The sequence below is a fragment of the Lontra canadensis genome, unplaced genomic scaffold, assembly GCF_010015895.1.
Source record: "Lontra canadensis isolate GAN:19392208 unplaced genomic scaffold, GSC_riverotter_1.0 scaffold259, whole genome shotgun sequence".
NCBI classification, from domain to species: domain Eukaryota; kingdom Metazoa; phylum Chordata; class Mammalia; order Carnivora; family Mustelidae; genus Lontra; species Lontra canadensis.
The window spans coordinates 145168-170302 of NW_022631253.1; the positions used below are offsets into that span (position 1 = coordinate 145168).

Below are 25135 nucleotides of genomic sequence, written 5' to 3' on the forward strand. Positions count from 1 at the left end.
AAGGAGTCAATCCCATCTACAATTGCACCCAAAACCATAGGATACCTAGGAATAAGCCTAACCAAAGAGCCAAAGAATCTATACTCAGAAAACTATAAAGTACTCATGAAAGAAATTGAGGAAGACACAAAGAAATGGGAAAATGTTCCATGTTCCTGGATTGGAAGAACAAATATTGTGAACATGTCTATGCTACCTAAAGCAATCTAACATTTAATGCAATCCCTATCAAAATCCCATCCATTTTTTTCAACGAAATGGAACAAATAATCATAAAATTTGTATGGAACTAGAAAAGACCTCGAATAGCCAGAGGAATATTGAAAAAGAAAACCAAAGTTGGTGGCATCACAATTCCAGACTTCAAGCTCTATTACAAAGCCTTCATCATCAAGACAGTATGGTACTGGCACAAAAACAGACGCATAGAATAGAGAGCCCAGAAATAGAACCTCAACTCTATGGTCAACTAATCTTTGACAAAGCAGGATAGAATGTTCAATGGAATAAAAACAGTCTCTTCAACAAATGGTGTTGGGATAATTGGACAGCCACATGTAGAAAAATGAAACGGCCATTTCCTTACACCACACATGAAAGTAGATTTAAAATGGATGAAGGACTTCAATGTGAGAAAGGAATCCATCAGGATTGAGGAGATCACAGGCAGAAACCTCTTCGACCTCAGCCACAGCAACTTCTTCTTAGGAACATCGCCAAAGACAAGGGAAGCAAGGACAAAAATGAACTATTGGGACTTCATCAAGATCAAAAGCTTTTGCAGAACAAGGGAAACAGTTAACAAAACCAAAAACCAACTGACAGAATGGGAGAAGATATTTGCAAACGACATATCAGATAAAGGGCTAGTATCCAAAATCTATAAAGAACTTATCAAATTCAGCACCCAAAGAACAAATAATCCAATCAAGAAATGGGCAGAGGACAGGAACAGACATTTCTGCAAAGAAGACAACCAGATGGCCAATACAAACATGAAAAAGTGCCCCACAATACTCAGCATCAAGGAAACACAAATAAAAACCACAATGAGATACTACCTCACACCAGTCAGAATGGCTAAAATTAACAAGTCAGGAAATGACAGATGCTGGCGAGGATGCGGAGAAAGGGGAACCTTCCTACACTGTTGGTGGGAATGCAAGCTGGTGCAACCACTCTGGAAAACAGCATGGAGATTCCTCAAAAAGTTGAAAATAGAGCTACCCTATGACCCAGCAATCGCACTACTGGGTATTTAACCTAAAGATACAAATGCAGTGATCTGAAGGGGCATATGCACTCAAATGTTTATAGCAGCCATGTCCACAATAGCCAAATTATGGAAAGAACCTAGATGTCCATCAAGAGATGAATGGATAAAAAATAAGTGGTGTATATATATACGATGGAATACTATGCAGCCATCAAAAGAAATGAAATCTTGCCATTTGCGATGATGTGGATGGATCTAGAGGGTATTATGCTTAGCGAAATAAGTCAATCAGAGAAAGACAACGATCATATTATCTCCCTGATACGAGAAGTCGAGAAACAATGTGGGGGATTTGGTGTGTAGGAAAAGAATAAATGAAACAAGATGGGATCCAGAGGGAGACAAACCATAAGAAACTCAATCTCACAAAATAAACTGAGGGCTTCTGGGGGGAGGGTGGTAAGGAGACGGTGTTGGGTTATGGACATTGGACAGTGTATGTGCTATGGTGAGTGCTGTGAAGTGTGTAAACCTCACGATTCACAGACCTGCACCCCAAGGACTAATAATATATTATATGTTAATAAAAATAATAATGTTAACTTAAATTTAAAAAAAATAAAAAACTTTTGCACAGCAAAGGATATAGTCAACAAAACCAAAAGACAACCGAAAGAATAGAAGATATTTACAAATGATATATCAGATAAAGGGCTAGTATTCAAAATCTATGATGACGTTATCAAACTCAATACCCAAAGAACAAATAATCAATCAAGAAATGGGCAGCAGACATGAGCAGACATTTTTCAAAAGAAGACATACAAATGGCCAACTGACAGATGAAAAAAATGCTCAACATCACTCTGCATTGGGGAAATACAAATCAAAACCACAATGAGATACCACTTACACAAGTCAGAATGGCTAAAATGAACAAATCAAGAAACAGCAGATGTTGGCGAGGGTGTAGAGAAAGGGGAACACTCTTCCTTGTTTTTGGGAATGCAAACTTGTGTAGCCACTCTGATAAACAGTATGGAGGTTCCTTAGAAACTTAAAAATAGAACTATCCTACAACTCAGCAATTGCACTGCTGGGTATTTATTCAAAGGGTACAAATATAGTAATTTGAAAGGGCACATACTTCCCAATTCCCAACGGCAATATCCACAATTGCCATACAATGGAAAGAGGCCAACTGTCTATTGGCAGATGAATGGATAAAGAAGATTTGGTATATATATTCAATGGAATATTACTCAGCCACCAAAAGGATAAAATCTTGCCTATTACAACAATGTGGAAGGAACTAGAGGATATTATGCTAAATGAAATAAGTCAATCAGAGAAATATAAATATGATTTTACTCATATGTGGAATTTAAGAAAACAAAATAGATGAACATAGGGGAAGGGAGGGAAAAATAAAATAAGACAAAATCAGAGAGGGAGACAACCCATAAGGGAGTCTTAACTATAGGAAACAAACAGGTTTGCTGGAGGGGAGGTGGATGGGGGAATGGGGTAACTGATGATGGACATTAAGGAGGGCAATTGATGTAATGAGCAGGGGCTGTTATATGCAACTGATGAATCACTAAACTCTATCTCCGAAACTAGTACTAAACTATATGCAATTTAATTAAATCTAAATAAAGTAAATAAAATCTTTGGGATTAAATATGTAACATATAGATTAAACAGCAAATTAGAAATGAATTCATGAATTGGAAGATAAATCTGAAGAAATTATAAAAATGTTCCATGGAAAGACCTCAACGTGAGGCAGGAATCTATCAAAATTCTAGAAAAGATCATAGGCAGCAACCTCTGTGACACTGGCCACAGCAAATTTTTTTAAGACTTGCCTCCAAAGGCAAGGGACTTTTGGGACTTCATCAAGACCAAAAGCTTCTGCACAGTAAAGGAAACAGTCAACAAAACAAAGAGTAACCCACGGAATGAGGGAAGATATTCACAAATGACACTACAGACAAAGAGCTGATATCCAAGATCTATAAAGAAATGAAACTCAACACACACAAAACAGATAATCACATCAAGAAATGAGCAGAACTTGTTCCACTATGTCTTCTAGACTTCTTTCTTTCTCCTCCCTTTCAGGGATTCCAATAATTCTGACGTTGGAACGTTTCATGGCATCATTTATTTCTCTGATTCTGTTTTCGTGGTTTCTAAGCTGTTTGTTCCAGGCTTCCACCTGGTACTGGCATAAAAACAGACACATAGACCAGTGGAACAGAGTAGAGAGCCCAGATATGGACCCTCAACTCTATGGGCAAATAATCTTTGACAAAACAGGAAAAAATATACAGTGGAAAAAAGACAGTCTCTTCAATAAATGGTGTTGGGAAAACTGGACAGCTATAAGTGGAAGAATGAAACTCGACCATTCTCTTACAGCGTGCACAAAGATAAACTCAAAATGGATAAAAGACCTCAATGTGAGACAGGGATCCATCAGAATCCTAGAGGAGAACATAGGCAGTAATCTCTCCAATATCAGCCACAGCAACTGCTTTCAAGATATGTCTCCAAAGGCAAAGGAAAAAAAAAAGCGAAAATAAACTTTTGGGAATTCATCCAAATCAAAAGCTTCTGCACAGCAAAGGAAACAGTCAACAAAAGAAAGAGGCAACCCACGGAATGGGAGAAGATATTTGCAAATGACAGTAGAGACAAAAGGTTGATATCCAGGATCTATAAAGAACTCCCCAAACTCAACACACACAAAACAGACAATCATATCAAAAAATGGGCAGAAGATATGAACAAACACTTCTCCAATGAAGACACACAAATGGCTATCAGACACATGAAAAAATGTTCATCATCACTAGCCATCAGGGAGATTCAAATTAAAACCACATTGAGATATCTATCACCTTACACCACTTAGAATGGCCAAAATTAGCAAGACAGGAAACAACATGTGTTGGAGGGGATGTGGAGAAAGGGGAACGCTCTTCCACTGTTGGTGGGAATGCAAGTTGGTGCAGCCTCTTTGGAGAACAGTGTGGAGATTCCTCAAGAAATTAAAAATAGACCTTCCCTATGACCCTGACATTGCACTACTGGGTATTTACCCCAAAGATACAGATGTAGTGAAAAGAAGGGCCATCTGTACCCCAATGTTTATAGCAGCAATGGCCACGGTCGCCAAACTGTGGAAAGAACCAAGATGCCCTTCAACGGATGAATGGATAAGGAAGATGTGGTCCATATACGCTATGGAGTATTATGCCTCCATCAGAAAGGATGAATACCCAACTTTTGTAGCAACATGGACAGGACTGGAAGAGATTATGCTGAGTGAAATAAGTCAAGCAGAGAGAGTCAATTATCATATGGTTTCACTTATTTGTGGAGCATAACAAATAGCTTGGAGGACAAGGGGAGTTGGAGAGGAGAAGGGAGTTGGGGGAAATTGGAAGGGGAGGTGAACAATGAGAGACCATGGACTCTGAAAAACAATCTGAGGGGTTTGAAGCGGCAGGGGGTGGGAGGTTGGGGGAACCAGGTGGTGGGTATTGGAGAGGGCACAGATTGCATAGAGCACTGGGTGTGGTGCAAAAATAATGAATACTGTTATGTTGAAAAAAAAAAAAAAAGAAATGGGCAGAAGACATGAACAGACACTTCTCCAAAGAAGACATACAAATGGCTAACAGACAAAAGAAAAAATGTTCCTCATCATTAACCATCAGGGAAATTCAAATCAAAACCACATTGAGATACCAACTTACACCAGGTAGAATGGCCAAAATTAACAGGACAGGACACAGGAAGTGTTGGAGGGCATGTGGAGAAAGGGTGACCCTCTTACACTGTTGGTGGGAATGTAAGTTGGTGCAGCCACTTTGGAAAACAGTATGGAGGTTCCTCAAAAAACTAAAAATAGAGCTACCCTATGACCCTGCAATTGTACTACTAGGTATTTACTCCAAAGATACAGATGTAGTGAAAAGAAGGGCCATCTGTACCCCATCATAGCAGCAATGTTCACAATAACTAAACTGTGGAAAGAGTTGAGATGCCCTTCAACAGAAGAATGGATAAAGAAGATGTGGTCCATATATATAATGGAGTATTACTCAGCCATCAGAAAGGATGAATTCCCAACTTTTGTACCAACATGGACAGAGTAGAGGAGATTATGCTGAGTGAAATAAGCCAAGCAGAGAGAGACAATTATCATATGGTTTCACTTACTTTTGGAGCACAAGGAATAACATGGAGGACACTAGGAGAAGGAAAGGAAAAGTGAATTGGGGTAAATTGGAGGGGGAGATGAAGCACGAGATACTGTAGGCTCTGAGAAAGAAACTGAGAGTTTTGGAGGGTGGGGTGGGAGGTTGAGTGAGTCTGGTGGTGGGTATTATGGCAGGCATGTACTGCAAGGAGCACCAGATGTGGTGGATAAACAATGAATCTTTGAACACTGAAAAAAATTTAAATAAAGATGTTAAAGAAAAAAGAATGTACCATGGAAAAATATATAAAAATATGAAATTGAAATAAAGGCAAGGATAGAATGGAAAGTCTATCATGAGTTTTTGGGGAGTCAAAAGTTATATGTAGATTCTCAATTTTGTAAGGAGGATTTGTGGCCTTAGCCCCTACATTGTTCAAGGTCAACTGTACATGGAAATCCCCCAAAACTATAAGAATCCCTAGAACTAACAAAGTTGCAGGATACAAGATTAATATATAAGAATCAGGGCACCTGGGTGGCTCAGTCATTAAGTGTCTGTCTTCGGTTAAGGTAATGATCCCAGGGTCCTGGGATTGAGTCCCACATTGGGCTCCCTGCTTACCGGGAAACCTGCTTCTCCCTCTCCCACTCCCCTGCTTGTGTTCCTTCTCTTGCTGTCTCTCTCTCTGTCAAATAAATAAATAAATAAATAAGATCATATATGATATATATATATATACTTCCATCATTAGGAGCTCCATGGACTCACTCCTCAGTGAAACAAGGAAAACTGACACATTATTTTTTAGAAAGCAACCTTTCAAAGTCATTAGAAATTGTACTAATGGAATATATAGCACACGAAGAAGCATTTATTCAAGAAAATCTACTAAAATTCAGTAAGTACAATGAAAGTCTGTGACATTTGTGCCATGACCTTCACTACTACCCCTCAAGCTTAGCTTGATGGAATCTCCATTCTAGGTATATGTGGCCAAGAAGGTGAAGCTCCCTTTATCCTTAAGGAGATTATCCAATCAAATGATACCCTACCTCACTAGGTGGAGCAGACAGAGAGCACTTTATATCTTTTCCAGCTCCAAGTTGCAATGGCAATGTGGCTAAGAGGTTGAAGATTCCCATCTCTCTACCTAATTCCCAACTGTGGGATGAAGGATATTCCTCAGTGTATAACAGGTTCAGAATATTTGAGTCCTAATCACCATCACTTCAAATTGCTCATATGCCAGAGGTTTCACACTCGGATAGGAAAATGGAGAAGATTGAAGGTGACTGTCCCACCCAGCACTCATAGAAGTGACTCGGAGGGTTTATCCACAAAGAGAGGCAATTCAAAAGACAAGGCAGCTCTGAAACTTTCCTCAAAGGAGCTGACTACTTGAAACAGAGTGCAGAGAAGCTCAAACATAAGGGTACTCTTAAAAACAGTAATTAGGGGCGCCTGGGTTGCTCAGTGGGTTAAGCCTCTGCCTTCCGCTCAGGTCATGATCTCAGGGTCCTGGGACTTAGCCCCACATTGGGCTCTCTGCTCAGCGGGGAGCCTACTCACCACCCCCTTGCATGCCTCTCTGCCTACTTGTGATCTTTCTGTCAAATAAATAAATAAAATCTTTAAAAATAATAATTAATTAAAAGCATTCATTAATTCATTTACTTAAGAACAAAAGGCTAAATATAGGCCAGCTATGTGGTGCCTGGGTGGCTTAGAGAGTTAAGCCTCTGCCTTTGGCTCAGGTAATCGTCTCAGGGTCTTGGGATTGAGCCCTGCATTGGGCTCTCTGCTCAGCGGGGAACCTGCTTCCCCTTCTCTCTGTGCCTGCCTCTCTGCTTATTTGTGATCTCTCTCTGTCAAATAAATGAATAAAATGTTTTAAATAAATAAATAATAAATAAATAGATAGATAGATAAATGCCAGCTAGTTCATCAGAAAGAACCAGAGAAAGGAGCAGATACAGAAGAATGAAACTCGATGATTCTCTTACACCGTACACAAAGATTAAACTCAAAATGGATGAAAGACTTCAATGTGAGACAGGAATCCACCAAAATCCTAGAGAAGAACATAGGCAGCAACCTCTACAACATCGGTCACAGCAATTTCTTTCAAGACAAATCTCCAAAGGCAAGGAAAACAAAAGTGAAAATGAACTTTTGGGACTTCATCAAGATAAAAAGCTTTTGCACAGCAAAAGAAACAGTTGACAAAACTAAGAGGCAATCCACTGAATGGGAGAAGACATTACAAATGATATTACAGAAAAAGGGCTTGTATCCAAGATCTATAAAAAACTTCTCAAACTCAACACTCCTCCCAAAAAATAACCATGTCAAGTAACGCACAGAGGATGAACAGACAGTTCTCCAAAGAAGACATATAAATGGCTAACAGAAACATGAAAAAATGTTCAACATCACTTTCCATCAGAGAAATTCAAATCCAAACCACATTGAGATACCAACTTACACCAGTTACAATGGCAAAAATTGATAAGGCAAGAAACAATAAATATTGGAAAGGATGTAGAGAAAGGAGAACACTCTAACACTGTCAGTGGGAATGCAAGATGGTACAGCCACTTTGGAAAACAGTATGGTGGTTCTTCAAAATATTAAAAATAGAGCTACTTTATGACCCAGCAATTGCACCACTGGGTATTTACCCCAAAGATACAGATGTAGTGAAAAGAAGAGCCATCTATACCCCAAAGTTCATAGCAGCAATGTCTACAATAGCTAAATTGTGGAAAGGCCTGAGATGTTCAACAGAAGAATGGATAAAGTAGATGTGGTCCATATATACAATGGAATATTACTCAGCCATCAGAAATGATGAATACCTATCATTTGCATCATATGAATGGAACTGGAGAAGATTATGCTAAATGAAATAAGTCAAGCAGAGAAGGACAATTTTCATATGGTTTCACTTATTCCTGGAATATAAACCATTAGCAGAAGGAAGGGAAAAATTAAGGGGGGAGTCAGAGGGGGAGCTGAACCATGAGAGACCATGGACTCTGGGAAAAAAATCGAGGATTTTAGAGGGGATGGTGTGGGGGATGTGTTAGCCCAACGATGAGGGCATATATTGCACAGAGCACTGGGTGTGATATGCAAACAATGAATCATGGAACACTACATCAAAAACTAATGATGTACTGTATGGTGACTAACATAGCATAATCATTAAAAAAAAAACGAAGAATAGAAGGGGAGTTCCTTATCCTGATAAAAAGGCAGCTGTAAACACACACACACACACAAACACACACACACAGAACTAATAGTGTACTTAATGGTGAAAGATTGAATGTTATCTCCCTAAAATCAGGAAAAAGAGAAAGCTGTCTGCTCTCATCTCATCTTTTCAACGTTGTTCTAGAGATTCTAGCCAGGGTAATTATGCAAGAAAAGAAAGGCCATAAGGACCCCAATAATCATAGAAGCAATAAAATGAAATAAAAGGCATCCAGATTGGAATGGAAGAAACATTTATTTGCAGTTATACACAGAAAGTTCCAAGGAATCAACTATAAAATTCCACTAGGACTAATACATGAGTTCAGCAATGTTTTGGGATAAAGTTCAATATATAAAAGTCAATTTTATTTCTTTAAAGGTGCAAAGCAAACAAAATGAAATTAAGAAAAATAGCCCAATTACAATAACATAAAAAGTACTTAGAATTATATGGAGCGGGGTGGGGAGACAAGATGACGGGGAAGTAGGAGGAGACGCCGTTTCAACCTGTACCCTAAAATGAGCTGATTACCTACCAAAGAACTACGATCACCCATGAAATCAGCCTGAGATCAGAATTATACACATCTGGATCTCTACAGGGGCAGAGGACACCAGTGGGCAGGTAAAGTGGAGTGAGAATATCGGACTGATATCGGAAGATAAACAAAAGGGGGAGGGAGCCACCAAAGGCGACCGATTGGAAAGTAATACCCCAATATGAGAGTGCCCTGCATCTGGGGACCATCATTAACTTGGAGTCTGGTTGAAAGCACTCAAAAAGAGGAAAGGATAGCGGGGGGAAATTGTGGGAATTGGGGCAGTTAGGGACAGGGGCTTATGTCCCCGGACCCAGAACAGCCACCCCTGGTGCTGAGCCAGAGAGAGTGAGGCAGAGAAACCAGATCTTGGTCCCTGAGCCACGAGCTCATCAGAGAACGCGTGGGGTCCAGCTCCTGCGAAGGGCTGGGAGCCTTGACAGCCGGCAGAAGCACAGACTTTTTGCAGTCCCCATGCACACGCTCTGCCATGCTATCAGAGCCTGAGTCGCGCCCCACACCCTCCCCTGAGAGAGGTGCGTGCAGGTGCCAGCCTGGTGCTCTCAGACCCAGAAAGACCAGGCACTCCCAGCCTAGGCCACCGGGAAAATCTCAGTGTGTAATTGCTGTTTGGAACCTTTCTGGCAGTCTGGAGCTGCCCAGACACCTGCCGCAGTCATGGTTTTGGGTACAAGCAGGAGTTCCTGTGTCCCCAAGGACGGCAACTTGGAACCTGCTCTGCCAGCAGCTGGGGTAACTTCTGTGCTCTTTGGCATCCAGAGGGGAACAGACTGAGACTTCTTTCTGAGAGGGAGGTTTGGGTGCAGTTTGCTTTCCTCCAAACCTCCAAAAACCATCAAAAGCTGTCAAGGCAAGAGAAAACAAACGAACAAACATAAAAACCTCCAGAGAACAAAAGCCTGAAAAACCGGTTTCCTCAGAGCCCACTCCCTTGAGGGGGGCGGGAGGACTTAACTCAGGGAACACTGCCAAAAAACCCACGTGGCAGGCCCTTCCCCAAGAAAGCCAACCGGGGGGAAAAAAAAAAAAAGACAAGGGAACAACCACCACTACTTCATAGATACAACTTTTATTTTTAATTCGTTCCCAGTATTCTGGTTCATTTTGAAAATATATAGACACTTTTTTAACGAATTTACCATCACAGTGAGATGTCCAGTACATCAAATTCCATAATAATCTTTTAACCTGAACTTTTTGATACATATACCTGTGTTATTCTTTTGCTTTTTTATTTTTTAATTTTCTTAAATTGTATTTTATTTTAGTTTAGTTTATTCTTATTCTTTTTTTATTTTTATTTTTTAATATTCATATACAGTTAAACTTCAAGGTAATTCCCTTTCCCCAATGAATGCTACACCTGTAGGCAAACCATTTTTTAATCCCTCTTTATCTTAGGAAAGTTGAGTCCTTTAACAAAGATATCAAGATACATCCAGGAAGAATCAAAATAAACTTCCTCGCCCATACTGAGAATTTATAACAACTCTCCCATCTTTTTCTTCTGCCAGTGTTTCTGTGTATTTGTGTTTCTCCTGATAGTATATAAATCTTATACTTGGGGTTCTTTTTGACGAGGTTCTTTTTTGTTGTTTATATATATATATATTTTTTTTTCTCTTGCCATATATTTTTATCAGTCTTTTTGTTTGTCTGTTTTTGTTTGTATACTTCATAAATCTTACCTTGGGGCCCATTTGGGCTGAGCCTTCTCTTTTATATTTCTTTTTTTTTCTCTCTCTCTCTTTCTCTCTCTTTTTTTCTTTTTTTCTCATTTGGGTGGGGAATCGTGATTGCTCAAAAGTGTTCCAGGGTGCACCTTGACAGCACCATGATCGATACATCCAGCTACATCCATTCAACCATCTCTCACCAAAATGACTAGGGGAGGAATGCACAACAGAAGAAAAATACAGAGGATGGGCCTTCTGCAACAGAGCTAATGGCTATCGACATAGACAAAGCTAACAATTATCCAGGCAATAGCTAGTTTGGAGAAAGCCATGGATGACCAAACAGAATTGATTAGGGCAGAACTCAAAGCCACCAGGGATCATGTTCACAATGTTAGGGCAGAACTGAAAGCCACCAGGGATCATGTTCACAATGCTCTCAATGAGTTCTAATCTAATCTAAATTCTCTTAAAGCTAGGGTAACTGAGATGGAAGAGAGAATTAGTGATCTGGAGGACAAACAGATAGAGAGAAAGGGTCAGGAAGAAGGCTGGAATAAACAGCTCAGAAGCCATGAAAACAGAATCAGGGAAATAAATGATGCCATGAAACGTTCCAACATCAGAATTATTGGAATCCCTGAAAGGGAGGAGAAAGAAAGAATTCTAGAAGACATAGTGGAACAAGTTCTTCATGAAAATTTTCCCAATCTCGTGAATGGAACCAGCGTTCATGTACTAGAGGCAGAATGGTCTCTACCCAAGATTATAGATTCTTGAAAGTCCTCGAGACACCTAATAGTAAGAATGACAAATTATAATTGTAGACAGGCTCTCTTGAAGGCAGCTTGGATAAAGAAGCTCCTTACATACAGAGGAAAGAATACGTCAGACCTGTCCACAGAAACCTGGCAAGACAGGGCTGGCAAGATATATTCAGGGAACTAAATAGAAGAATATGCAGCCAAGAATACTTTATCCAGCAAGACTGACATTCAAAATGGATGGAGAGATAAAGAGTTTCCAAGACCGGCTAGGCTTAAAAGAGTATGCGACCACCAAGCTGACACTGAAGGAAATATTAAGGGGGGGTTCTATAAAAGGAAAAATCCTAAGAATAGCATTGAACAGAAATATAGAGACAATCTACAGAAAGAAAGACTTCAAAGGTAACACAATGTCAATAAAAACGTATCTATCAATAATCACTCTCAATGTGAATGGACTAAATGCGCCCATAAAATGACACAGGTTTGCATATTGGATGAAATGACAGAACCCATCCATATGTTGTCTACAAGAGACACACTTTGAACCTAAGGATACACCCAGACTGAAAGTGAAGGGGTGGAGAAGCATCTTTCATGCCAATGGGCCTCAAAAGAAGGCCGGGGTAGCGATTCTCATATCAGATAAATTAGATTTTAAACTGAAGACTGTAGTCAGAGATACAGAAGGACACTACATCATTCTTAAAGGGGCTATCCACCAAGATGATCTAACAATTGTAAATATCTATGCCCCCAATATGGGATCAGCCAATTACATAAGAAAACTATTAATCAAGATAAAGAGTCATATTGATATGAATACATTAATAGTAAGAGATCTTAACATGCCTCTCTCAGTAATAGACAGATCATCAAAGCAGAAAATCAATAAAGAAACAAGAGCATTGAATGACACATTGGACCAGATGGACCTCATAGATATATAGAGAACATTCCACCCTAAAACAACAGAATACTCATCCTTCTCAAGTGCACATGCACATGGAATCTTCTCAAGAATAGACCACATACTGGGTCACAAATCAGGACTCAACCGATACCAAAAGACTGAGATTATTCCCTGCATATTCTCAGATCACAATGCTTTGAAACTGGAGCTCAATCACAAGGAAAAGTTCGGAAGGAACTCAAACACCTGGAAGCTAAAGACCACCTTGCTTAAGAATGCTTGGATCAACCAGGAGATCAAAGAAGAACTGAAACAATTCGTGGAAACCAAGTAGAATGAAGACACTTCGGTCCAAAACCTATGGGATAGAGCAAAGGCGGTCCTAAGGGGGAAATACATAGCCATCCAATCCTCCCTCAAAAAGTTGAAAAATCCAGAATACACCAGCTATATCTACACCTTAAAGAACTGGAGAATCAACAACAAATTAAACCAACTCCACACACAAGAAGGGAAATAGTCAAGATTCGAACAGAGATCAATGAGGTAGAAACTAGAGATACAGTAGAATGTATCAATGAAACTAGAAGCTGGTTTTTTGAAAGAATCAATAAGATCGATAAACCATTGGCCACACTAATCCAAAAGAAAAGAGAGAAAGCTCAAATTAATAAAATTATGAATGAAAAGGGAGAGATTACAACTAACACCAAGGAAGTAGAAACAATCATCAGAAGTTATTATCAACAGTTATATGCCAATAAGTTAAGCAACCTAGATGAAATGGATGCATTCCTGGAAAACTATAAACTCCCAAAATTGAACCAGGAAGAAATTGACAACCTGAATAGACCAATATCTAGTAATGAGATTGAAGCAGTGATGAAAAACCTCCCAAAGAAGAAGAGCCTAGGACCTGATGGATTCCCTGGGGAATTCTACCAAACTTTCAAAGAAGAAATAACACCTATTCTCCTGAAGCTGTTTCAAAAAATGGAATCAGAAGGAAAACTTCCAGACTCTTTCTATGAAGCCAGCATTACCCTGATCCCCAAATCAGGCAAAGACCCTACCAAAAAGGAGAATTTCAGACCAATATCACTGATGAATATGGATGCTAAGATTCTCAACAAGATCCTAGCAAACAGGATCCAACAGCACATTAAAAATATTATTCACCATGACCAGGTGGGATTCATCCCTGGGCTACAAGGATTGTTCAACAATTGCAGATCAATCAATGTGATAGAACAAATCAATAAGGAAGAGAGGAGAACCACATCGTCCTCTCAATTGATGCAGAAAAAGCATTTGACAAAAGCCAGCATCCATTCCTGATTAAAACGCTTCAAAGTATAGGGATAGAGGGATCATTCCTGAACTTCATAAAATCAGTCTATGAAAGACCCACAGCAAATATCATCCTCAATGTGAAAAAGCTCACAGCTTTCCTGTTGAGATCAAGAAACAAGGGTGGCCACGCTCACCACTCTTTTTCAACATAGTATTAGAGGTCTTAGCAACAGCAATCAGACAACAAAGAGAAATAAAAGTTATCCAAATTGGCAATGAAGAAGTCAAACTCTCTCTCTTCGCAGATGGCATGGTTCTTTATATGGAAAACCCAAAAGACTCCACCCCAAACCACTAGAACTCATACAGCTATTCAGTAACGTGGCAGGATACAAAGTCAATGTACAGAAATCAGTGGCTTTCTTATACACTAACAATAAAAATACAGAAATGGAAATTAGAGAATTAATTCCATTTACTATAGGACCAAGAACCATAAGATACCTGGGAATAAACCTAACCAAAGAGGTAAAGGATCTGTACTCGAGGAACTACAGAACACTCATGAAAGAAAATGAAGAAGACACAAAAAGAAGGAAGACCATTCCATGATTTTGGATCAGAAGAATAAACATTGTTAACATGTCTATACTGACTAGAGCAATCTATACTTTTAATGCCATTCCAATCAAAATTCCACCGGTATTTTTCTAAGAGCTGGAGCTAATAATCCTAAAATTTGTATGGAATCAGAAGAGACCCCAAATTGCTTAGGAAATGTTGAAAAACAAAAATAAAACTGGGGGCATCACGTTACCTGATTTCAAGCTTTACTACAAAGCTGTGATCACCAAGACAACATGGTACTGGCATAAAAACAGGCACATAGAACAGTGGAACAGAGTAGAGAGCCCAGATATGGACCCTCAACTCTATGGTCAAATAATCTCGACAAAACAGGAAAAAATATACAGTGGAAAAAAGACAGTCTCTTCAATAAATGCTGCTGGGAAAATTTGACAGCTATAAGTGGAAGAATGAAACTCGACCATTCTCTTACACTGTACACAAAGATAAACTCAAAATGGATAAAAGACTTCAACGTGAGGCAAGAATCCATCGGAATCCTAGAGGAGAACATAGACAGTAACCTCTTTGATATCAGCCGCAGCAACTTCTTTCAAGAAATGGCTCCAAAGGCAAAGGAAACAAAAGCGAAAATGAACTTTTGGGACCTCATCAAGATCAAAAGCTTCTGCACAGCAAAGGAAACAGTCAAGAAAACAAAGAGGCAACCCACGGATGGGTGAAGATATTTGCAAATGACAGTATAGACAAAAGGTTGATATCCAGGATCTATAAAGAACTTCTCAAACTCAACACACACAAATCAGATAATCATATCAAAAAATGGGCAGAAGATATGAACAGACACTTCTCCAATAAAGACACACAAATGGCTATCAGACACATGAAAAAATGTTCATCATCACTTGCCATCAGGGAAATTCAAATTAAAACCACATTGAGATATCACCTTACACCACTTAGAATGGCCAAAATTAGCAAGACAGGAAACAACACATGTTGGAGAGGGTGTGGAGAAAGGGGAACCCTCTTCCACTGTTGGTGGGAATGCAAATTGGTACAGCCACTTTGGAGAACAGTGTGGATATTCCTCAAGAAATTAAAAATAGAGCTTCCCTATGACCCTGCAATTGCACTACTGGGTCTTTACCCCAAAGATACAGATGTAGTGAAAAGAAGGGCCATCTGTACCCCAATGTTTATAGCAGCAATGACCACGGTCGCCAAACTGTGGAAAGAACCAAGATGCCCTTCAACGGATGAATGGATAAGGAAGATGTGGTCCATATACACTATGGAGTATTATGCCTCCATCAGAAAGGATGAATACCCAACTCTTGTAGCAACATGGACAGGACTGGAAGAGATTATCCTGAGTGAAATAAGTCAAGCAGAGAGAGTCAATTATCATATGGTTTCACTTATTTGTGGAGCATAACAAATAGCATGGAGGACATGGGGAGTTAGGAGAAGGGAGCTGGGGGAAATTGGAAGGGGAGGTGAACAATGAGAGATTATGGACTCTGAAAAACAATCTGAAGGGTTTGAAGAGGTGGGGGGGTGGGAGGTTGGGGGAACCAGGTGGTGGGTATTAGAGAGGGCACGGATTGCATGGAGTACTGGGTGTGGTACAAAAACAATGAGTACTGTTATGCTGAAAATAAATTAAAAGAATGATTAAAACAAAACAAACAAACAAAAAAGAATAAAGGCAAAAATAAGAAAAAAAAAGAAGGGCACATGATGTAATGATCACTGGGTGTTGTATGTGACTGCTGAATCACTAAACTCTACCTCTGAAACAAATAATACACTATATGTTAATTAATGGAATTTAAATAAAGTACAATTTTTAAAAAAGAAAAAAAAAGAAAATCAACAACAACAAATACAGAGTTTTGAATGACACACTGAATCGATGGACCTCATGGATATATACCGAACATTCCACCCTAAAACAACAGAATACTCATTCTTCTCAAGCAAACATGGAAATTCCTCCAAAATAGACCACATTCTGGGTCATAAATCAGGACTCAACTGATATCAAAAGACTGAGATTATTCCCTGCATATTCTCAGATTACAATGCTCTGGAACTGGAACTCAACCACAAGAAAAAGTTTGGAAGGAATTCAAACACTTGGAAGCTAAAGACAACCCTGCTTAAGAATGTTTGAATCAACCAGGAACTCCACAAAGAACTTAAACAATTCATGGAAACCAATGAGAATGAAGACATTTCAGTCCAAAACCTATGGGTTATGGCAAGGGTGGTTCTAAGGGGGAAATACATAGCCATCTAAGCCTCCCTCAAAGAAATTAAAAAATCCAGAATACACCAGCTCTCTTTATGCCTTAAAGAACTGGAAAACCAACAACAAATTAAGCCAACCCCACACACAAGAAGGGAAATAATCAGGATTATAGAAGAGACCTGTGGGTTAGAAACTATAGATACAGTAGAATGCATCAATGAAACTAGAAGCTAGTTCCTTGAAAGAATCTATAAGATTGATAAACCACTGGCCAAACTAATCCAAAAGAAAAGAGAGAGAACCCAGATTAACAAAATTATGAATAAAAGGGGATAGATCACGAGTAACTCCAAGGAAATAGAAACAATCATCAGAAATTATTATCAACAGTTTTATGCCAATAAGTTAAGCAACCTAGAAGAAATGGATGCATTCCTGGGAACCTATAAACTTTTGAAACTGAACCAGGAAGAAATTGACAACCTGAATAGACCAAACCTAGTAACGAGATTGAAGCAGTAATCAAAAACCTCCCCAAAAAACAAGAGCCCAGGACCTGGTGGATTCCCTGGGGAATTCTACCACACATTCAAGAAGAAATAATACTTATTCTCCTAAAGCTGTTTCAAAAAATAGGAACAGAAGAAAACTTCTAGACTCTATCCACGAAGCCAGTATTACCATGATCCCCAAACCAGGCAAAAACCCCATCAAAAAGGAAAATTTCAGACCAACATCCCTGATGAATATGCATGCCAAGATTCTCAACAAGATCCTAGCTAATAGGTCCCAATAGTATATTAAAAAGATTATCCACCATGACCAGCTGTGATTTGTCCCTGGGATGCAAGGGTGGTTCAACATTCACAAATCAATCAATGTGATAGAACAGATCAATAAGAGAAGAGAGAAGAACCACATGGTCTTCTCAATTGATGCAGAAAAAGCATTTGACAAGATACAGAATCCATTCCTGATTAAAATGCTTCAGAGTATAGGGATAGAGGGAACATTGCTCAACTTCATAAAATCTATCTATGAAAAACCCACAGTGAATATCATTCTCAATGGGGAAAAGCTGACAGCCTTCCCTTTGAGATTAGGAATACCGCAAAGATGCCCACTCTCACCGTTGTTATTCAACATAGTACTAGAAGTCCTAGCAACAGCAATCAGACAATAAAAAGAAATAAAAGTTATTCAAATTGGCAAAGAAGATGTCAAAGTCTCTCTCTTTGCAGATGACATGAAACTTTATATGGAAAACCCAAAAGACTCCACTTCCAATCTACTAGAACTCATACAGCAATTCAGTAACGTGGGAAGATACAAAATCAATGTACAGAAATCAGTTACTTTCTTATACACTAACAATGAAATTATAGAAAGGGAAATTAGAGAATTGATTCCATTTACTATAGCATCAAGAACCATAAGATACCTGGGAATAAACCTAACCAAAGAGGCAAAGAATCTGTACTCAAGGAAGTACAAAACACCCACGAAAGAAATTGAAGAGGACACAAAAAGATGGAAAAGCATTCCATGCTCATGGATCAGAAGAAACATTGTTAAAATGACTACACTGCCTAGAGCAATCTATACTTTCAATGCCATTCTGATCAAAATTCCACCAGCATTTTTCATAGTGCTGGAACACACAATCCTAAAATTTATATGGAACCAGAAGAGACCCCAAATTGCAAAGGAAATGTTGAAAAAGAAAAACAAAAGTGGGGTCATCACGTTGCCTGATTTCAAGCTTTACTACAAATCTGTGATCATGAAAACAGCATTGTATTGTCACAAAAACAGACACATAGACCAGTGAAACAGAGTCCAGAACCCAGATATGGATGCACAACTCTATGGTCAAATAATCTTTGACAAAGCAGGAAAAAATATCCAGTGGAAAAAAGACAATGTCTTCAATAAATGGTGCTGGGAAAATTGGACAGCTATGTATAGAAGAATGAAAGTTGACCATTCTCTCAAAACATATATAAAGATAAACTCGAAATGGATGAAAGATCTCAATGTGAGGCAGAAATCTATCAAAATCCTAGAGGAGAACATAAGCAGTAACCTCTTTGACATCAGCCACATCAATTTCTTTCAAGACTTGCCTCTTGAAAGGAAAGGAAAGGCAAAGGAAACAAAAGTGAAAATGAAATTTTGGGACTTCATCAAGATCCAAATCTGCACAGCAAAGGAAACAGTCAACAAAACAAAGAGACAACCCACGGAATGGGAGGAGATGTTCACAAATGACACTAAAAAGAGCTGATATCCAATATCTATTAACAACTCCTCAAACTCAACACCCAAAAATCAGATAATCACGTCAAAAAATGGGAAGAAGACATGAACAGACACTTCTCCAAAGAAAACATACAAACGGCTATCAGACACATGAAAAAACGTTCATCATCCTTAGCCATCAAGAAGATTCAAATCAAAACCACATTGAGATACACCATTTAGATTGGCCAAAATTAAAAAGACAGGAAACAACAAGCGTTGGAGAGGATGTGGAGAAAGGGGAACCTTCTTAAACTGTTGGTGGGAATGCAAGTTGGTGCAGCCACTTTGAAAACAGTGTAGAAATTCCTTAAGAAATTAAAAATAGAGCTTCCCTATGACCCTGCAATTACACTACTGGGTATTTACCCCAAAGATACAGACATAGTAAAAAGAAGGGCCATCTGTACCTCAATGTTCATAGCAGCAATGGCCACAATTTCCAAACTGTAGAAGGAGCCAAGATGCCCTTCAACAGACAAATGGATAAAGAAGATATGGTCCATATATACAATGGAGTATTACTCATCCATTAGAAAGTATGGATACCCAAATTTTGTATCAACATGGACAGGACTGGAGGAGATTATGCAGAGTGAAATAAGTCAGGCAGATAGAATCAATTATATGGTTTCACTTACTTGGGGAGCATAAAGAATAACAGTGAGGACATTGGGAATTGGACAGGAGAAGTGAGATGGGGGAAATCAGAGGGGTAAACAAACCATGAGAGACTGTGGACTCTGAGAAACAAACAGGATTTTGGAGGAGAGTGGAGTGGGGGATTGGGTGGCCTGGTGGTGTGTATTAAGGAGAGCATGTATTTTATGGAGCATTGGGTATGGTGGATAAACAATGAATCTTGGAACACTGAAAAAATAAAATTAAATTAAAAAAAGAATTAAAAACCCCAAATAATCCAATATAAAAATAAGCAAAACATTTGAGTAGACAGTTCTCCAAAGAAGATATATAAATAGACAATTAGTTTATGAAATGATGCTTAACCTCATAGTCATTATTGAAACTCAAGTGAGCATCATGAGAGAGATATCATTTCATATTCACTTAAGATGGGTATAATAGGGGCACCTGGGTGGCTCAGTGGGTTAAACCTCTGCCTTCAGCTCAGGTCATAATCTCAGGGTCCTGGGATCAATCCTCACATCAGGCTCTCTGCTCAGCAGGGAGCCTGCTTCCCCCCCCCCCCCGCCCACCTCTCTGCCTACTTGTGATCTCTCTCTGTCAAATAAATAAATAAAATCTTTTAAAAAAATGAGTGTAATAATAAATGGACAATAACAAGTGTTAGTGAAGATACAGAGAAATTAGAACCCTCATATGTTGCTTTTGGGGATGTAAAACTTTGAAAAACAGTTTGGCCACTTTGAAAAACAGTTTGGCAGTTCCCCTAAGCATCATAGATTGAGTTATCAGATGACTCAGCAATTCTGCTCCTAGGTATATATCCAAGAGAGATGAAAACATATGTTCACACAAGAACTTGTACAACAATGTTCATGGCAGCATTATTCATGATTGCCAAAAGTGGAACCAGCCCAAATGCCCATCAGTTTATGAGTAGATTAACAAATGTGGTATAGCATTCAGTATAATATCATTCAGTTATAAAAAGGGGTATATACACATGCTGCAAAATGAATAACCTTGCAAACATTTTGCCCAGTGAGAACAAACAGGTTCCAAAGACTACATATTGTATGATTCCATTTGTATGAAATGTCCAGAACAGGCAAATCTATAGAGACAATAAGCAGATAAGTGGTTGCCAGGGGCCTGAGGGGAAGGGGGATCTGGAATGACTCTAAGGAGTATGGAGTTTCTTTTGAGGGTGATGAAAATGTTCTGGAATTACTGGTGATGGTATACAACCATGTGAATATAATGAAAAACCACTAAATTGTATATTTTAAAATGGTTTATTTCAGGGACGCCTGGGTAGCTCAGTGGGTTAAAGCCTCTGCCTTCAGCTTGGGTCATGATCTCAGAGTCCTGGGATCGAACCCCACATCAGGCTCTCTGCTCAGCAGGGAGCCTGCTTCCTCCTGTCTCTCTCTCTGCCTACCTCTCTGCCTACCTCTCTGCCTACTTGTGATCTCTGTCTGTCAAATAAATAAATAAAATCTTTTAAAAAATGGTTTATTTCACAGTATGTGAATTATATCTCTATCAAAAATAATTTTTTAGAAAACACAGACAAAGTTATACGAAGCAAATATTAAGCTAAATGAAAATAATGTAATAACAATGTGGAAAATTTTTGATTTTAGGGCAAAATGCCAAAGATATTAAATTATCAGAAATAGTTTCCTTACACATTGATAAAATATTAAATTCACCAGGAAGATATAACAGTTGTAAATTTTTATAATTAATTATAAAACCAAGACTGATATAGGAAGACAACAATAAATTTTTCATATCAATAAGCAGACAATACCCCAGAAGAATATAGACCATTTGAACTAGATTAAGAAACATAACTTAATTCAACTATATACTACACTAAACCCAACTATAAAATGTATATTTTTTCAAGTACTTATGGAATGTTACTAAAAGTGACCCTTTGTCCATAAAGCAAATCTTAATAGATTTCGAAGAACTGAAATCACAAGAAGTTTGTTCCCTGACAAGAATGCAATCAAACTAGAAATGGCACCAAATTCCTGGAGCCCTCCTACTGTGTCAGGCATTAACCCTTTAGTTGTTAAATGGTGATTAGTAGGTCCCAGCTGTCCTGAGTAAAGGGGTGAGGTGCCCAGGACGATGGGGTAAGTGGTGGGGAAATTAAGAAAGCCAGGAACAGTGTTTATTTTTGAAATAATCTGGAAATATTTAAAAAATCCTTATGTCCATACAATTATGCATCTGAGGACTATCAGTCCAATTTTTTTTATCACTTCTATTTAGTAGGTAAGTGATAGCATCAAATGCTTATACTCAAAAGCAAGAAAGTCTGAAAATTAATGAGCAGACTATCTAACTCCAGAAGTTAAAAAGAAAAATCAAAAGAAAGTGAAAGAAATAGAATGATGATAAGAAAAAATAGTTTAATAGAAAACAAAGACAGAAAAGTAAAAAGCTAAAAGTTGATTATGTCTAAAAAACTTTAAAAAGTGACAAACTTCTGGCAAGACTGATCAAGAGGAAAACGAGAAGATACCAATAAACAATATTAGAACAAAAGAGAGGACATAACTGCAAGTGCAACATTTAAAAATCCGAATATAAGAACTTCAAGCAAATAAATTTGGAAAGTGATATGAGACAGAAAAATTCCTGGAAAACCATAATTTAATTTTAACAAGTAGAAATAGCAGACTGGAATGATTCTATAACTATTTAAAAGATTGCATCAGTTAAAATTTTTCTGATAAAGAAGATAGTTGGTTCAGATGTTTTTACTTGAACGTTGAGCCAGATATTTGAAGAACACATAGTTCCTTGGATAATCTCTGTCAGAAAATAGAATGAAAGGAAATCATTCCCACTTGATTTTATGCCACGAAAATAAAATATAGATATATGAGAACCATGGAAAAATTAGAAGCCAAGCTCACTCATGAGCAAAATATCAAATTCCTAAATAAAATATTAATGAACTAAATCTAGCAGTTTTTATTTATCCTAGGACTGTGAGATTAGTTTAACACAAGAAAAATCTCTAATGTAATTCACATTAGTAAATTAAAATAGAAAATTAACAGGTCATCTCAAGAAATAGAGAATACACATTTAATAAAATTCAAAGTCTACTCATTTTAAAAAATCCTATTGGTAAACTAAGAATAAACTGGAGCTTCCTTTATTTTTTTAGATTTTATTTACTTATTTGACAAAGAGAGAGATTAAGAAGGAGCAGGGGCAAGCAGAGGGAGAGGGAGAAGGAGGCTACCCACTGAGCAGGAAGCCAGATGTGGGGCTTGATCCCAGGACCCTGAGATCATGACCCAAGCCTAAGGCAGACACTAACCAAATGAGCCACCCAGAAGCCTAGGATTCTTTTAACCTATTACATGAAATGTACAATAAACTACTGCAATTTTACTCAATGGTGAACCTTTAAAAACATTCCCTTTAAAATTAGGATCAACATAACAATGCACACTATTAACACTTCTATTCAGCACTGTACTTAAAATGGTGTGTTTGTGTTGGAGGTGAGAAGTCCTAGGAGTGTAGTAATTTAAGAGAAAAAGATATAAAGATATAAAGATGGGAGGTAAAGAAAGAGAATTATCATTTACATATAAATTATCAAAATTAATAAGCAAGTTGATCAGATTTTCTAATTATAAATGCAATATACAAAAACTACAATTATATTTGTATACATTAGCAATAAACTGCTATAAAATGTAATCTTCTAAACAGGTATAGTTTACAATAGCAACAAGAAATAAAGGAATTTCTTATAATGATGTTCAAGTGCCTTCGAATTATAAACTTCACTTGAATAAGATGAAAAGGCTTTAAAGAGATGGAGAGACATGCCGTGTTTAGAGAAGACTCAATGTCACAGAGATTGATCTTAATTTGATCTTAAATTGATCTACAGAATGAATGCAGTTCCAATCAAAATCCCAAAATGCTGTGTGTGTATGTGTGTATAACTTGAAAAGCTGATCCCAAAATTTATGCAGACAAAAAATTTTACTGCAGTATTGTTCATAACCAAAAACTAGAAAGTACGTAAGTGTTCATCAAAAGTTAGATGGATGGGGAACCTGGGTGGCTCACTGGGTTAAGCAGCTGCCTTAGGCTCAGGTCATGATCCCAGGGATCTGGGATAGAGTCCTGTATCATGCTCCCTGCTCAGTGGGGAGTCTGCTTCTTCCTTTGCCCCCCTTCTACTCATGATTTCTCTCTCTCTCATGCATTCGCATGCTCTCTCTCAAAGAAATAAATAAAATCTTTAAAAGAAAAACAGATGGATAAAAAAACCATGAGGTATTCACAAAATGTAGTATTGTCCGGATGGACATACACAGCTTTTCAAGCACTTTACACATGTTAATGCATTTAATTCTCAGAACCACATCATTGATTGTGTTCACCTCTTCACCCACCACCCTCTTTGAAACAAGGTTGGTCTAGAGAGGATGCTCCAAGCAAAAGATAATTTAGATCTTTCAGTGGTAAATAGACTCCCCAGCAAGGGAGGTGAGGCAAACACTAAGTTTATTGTGTCTCCGGGCTGACATAATTCAGTCAATCACTAATGAGTCTTGTGCACATAGAGCCCAGGCTTGCCTATGGTGAGTAGTAGAGTGGAAGTAGAGCATTAAACATCTGCTATGTGCCAGGTTCTGAGCTTGATGCTGAGGATACAATGGGCAGAAAGACCACACACCCACCTTCTTGTTTAAATAATAACTAATATTTATGGAGCACTTACTATAAACTGGACATTCTAAGCATCTTATATATTTTACTCTCTAATCTTTACAACTACACTATTATTCACTTCCTTTTACAGATGAGGAAATGGAAGCACAGGGAGGTAAAGAGACTTGCCCAAAGTCACAGAGGCAGGAGGTGGGAGAGCCGAGATTCAAACCTATGCAGTCTGGATCCAGACCTCCAAATCACTGAATCATCCCAACAACAAAGTGTGAGAAATAGTTATTAGTTCTGTTTTGCATCTGAGGAAAGAGAGGCTCAGAACTAATGTCAGCACATGTTTGTTTTGCACCCTTTATGTGACAGAGACTATATTAGGTGTTTTATGTATATTATTTCTACACCCTGAAAGATAGAGTTCATGGGAATATAAAGGTCCTAACTCTGGAGGATCCAGGTATGCAGAGACTGGTTTGCCTGCTTGCCAACTAAACCCAATAGCCCCTCAGAAAGAATTAAAGTGGTTGACTGTATGGGGGTGGGATGTAATTCTCTGTCTCATCCAGGCTCCTAGATCTCTGGATGAATGAGTGAAACTGCTGGTGGAGAGAAGGAAAGAGAACAGGAGGCTGTTTTTTTTTTCTGCCTCTTCCTCTTCTTCCTTTATCTACATCTTGCATACTACACACCTTATTTAATATCCCACATCTTCCTGT

The 25135-nt window shown here is 38.3% G+C and overlaps 1 protein-coding gene across 4 annotated transcripts in view; it reads right to left on the reverse strand.

The window, feature by feature from the left end:
• The window catches only part of PFKFB1 (6-phosphofructo-2-kinase/fructose-2,6-biphosphatase 1), a 101442-nt gene that overhangs the window by 69569 nt on the left and 6738 nt on the right, over positions 1 to 25135 (reverse strand). The gene's annotated exons all lie outside the window — the stretch shown is intronic.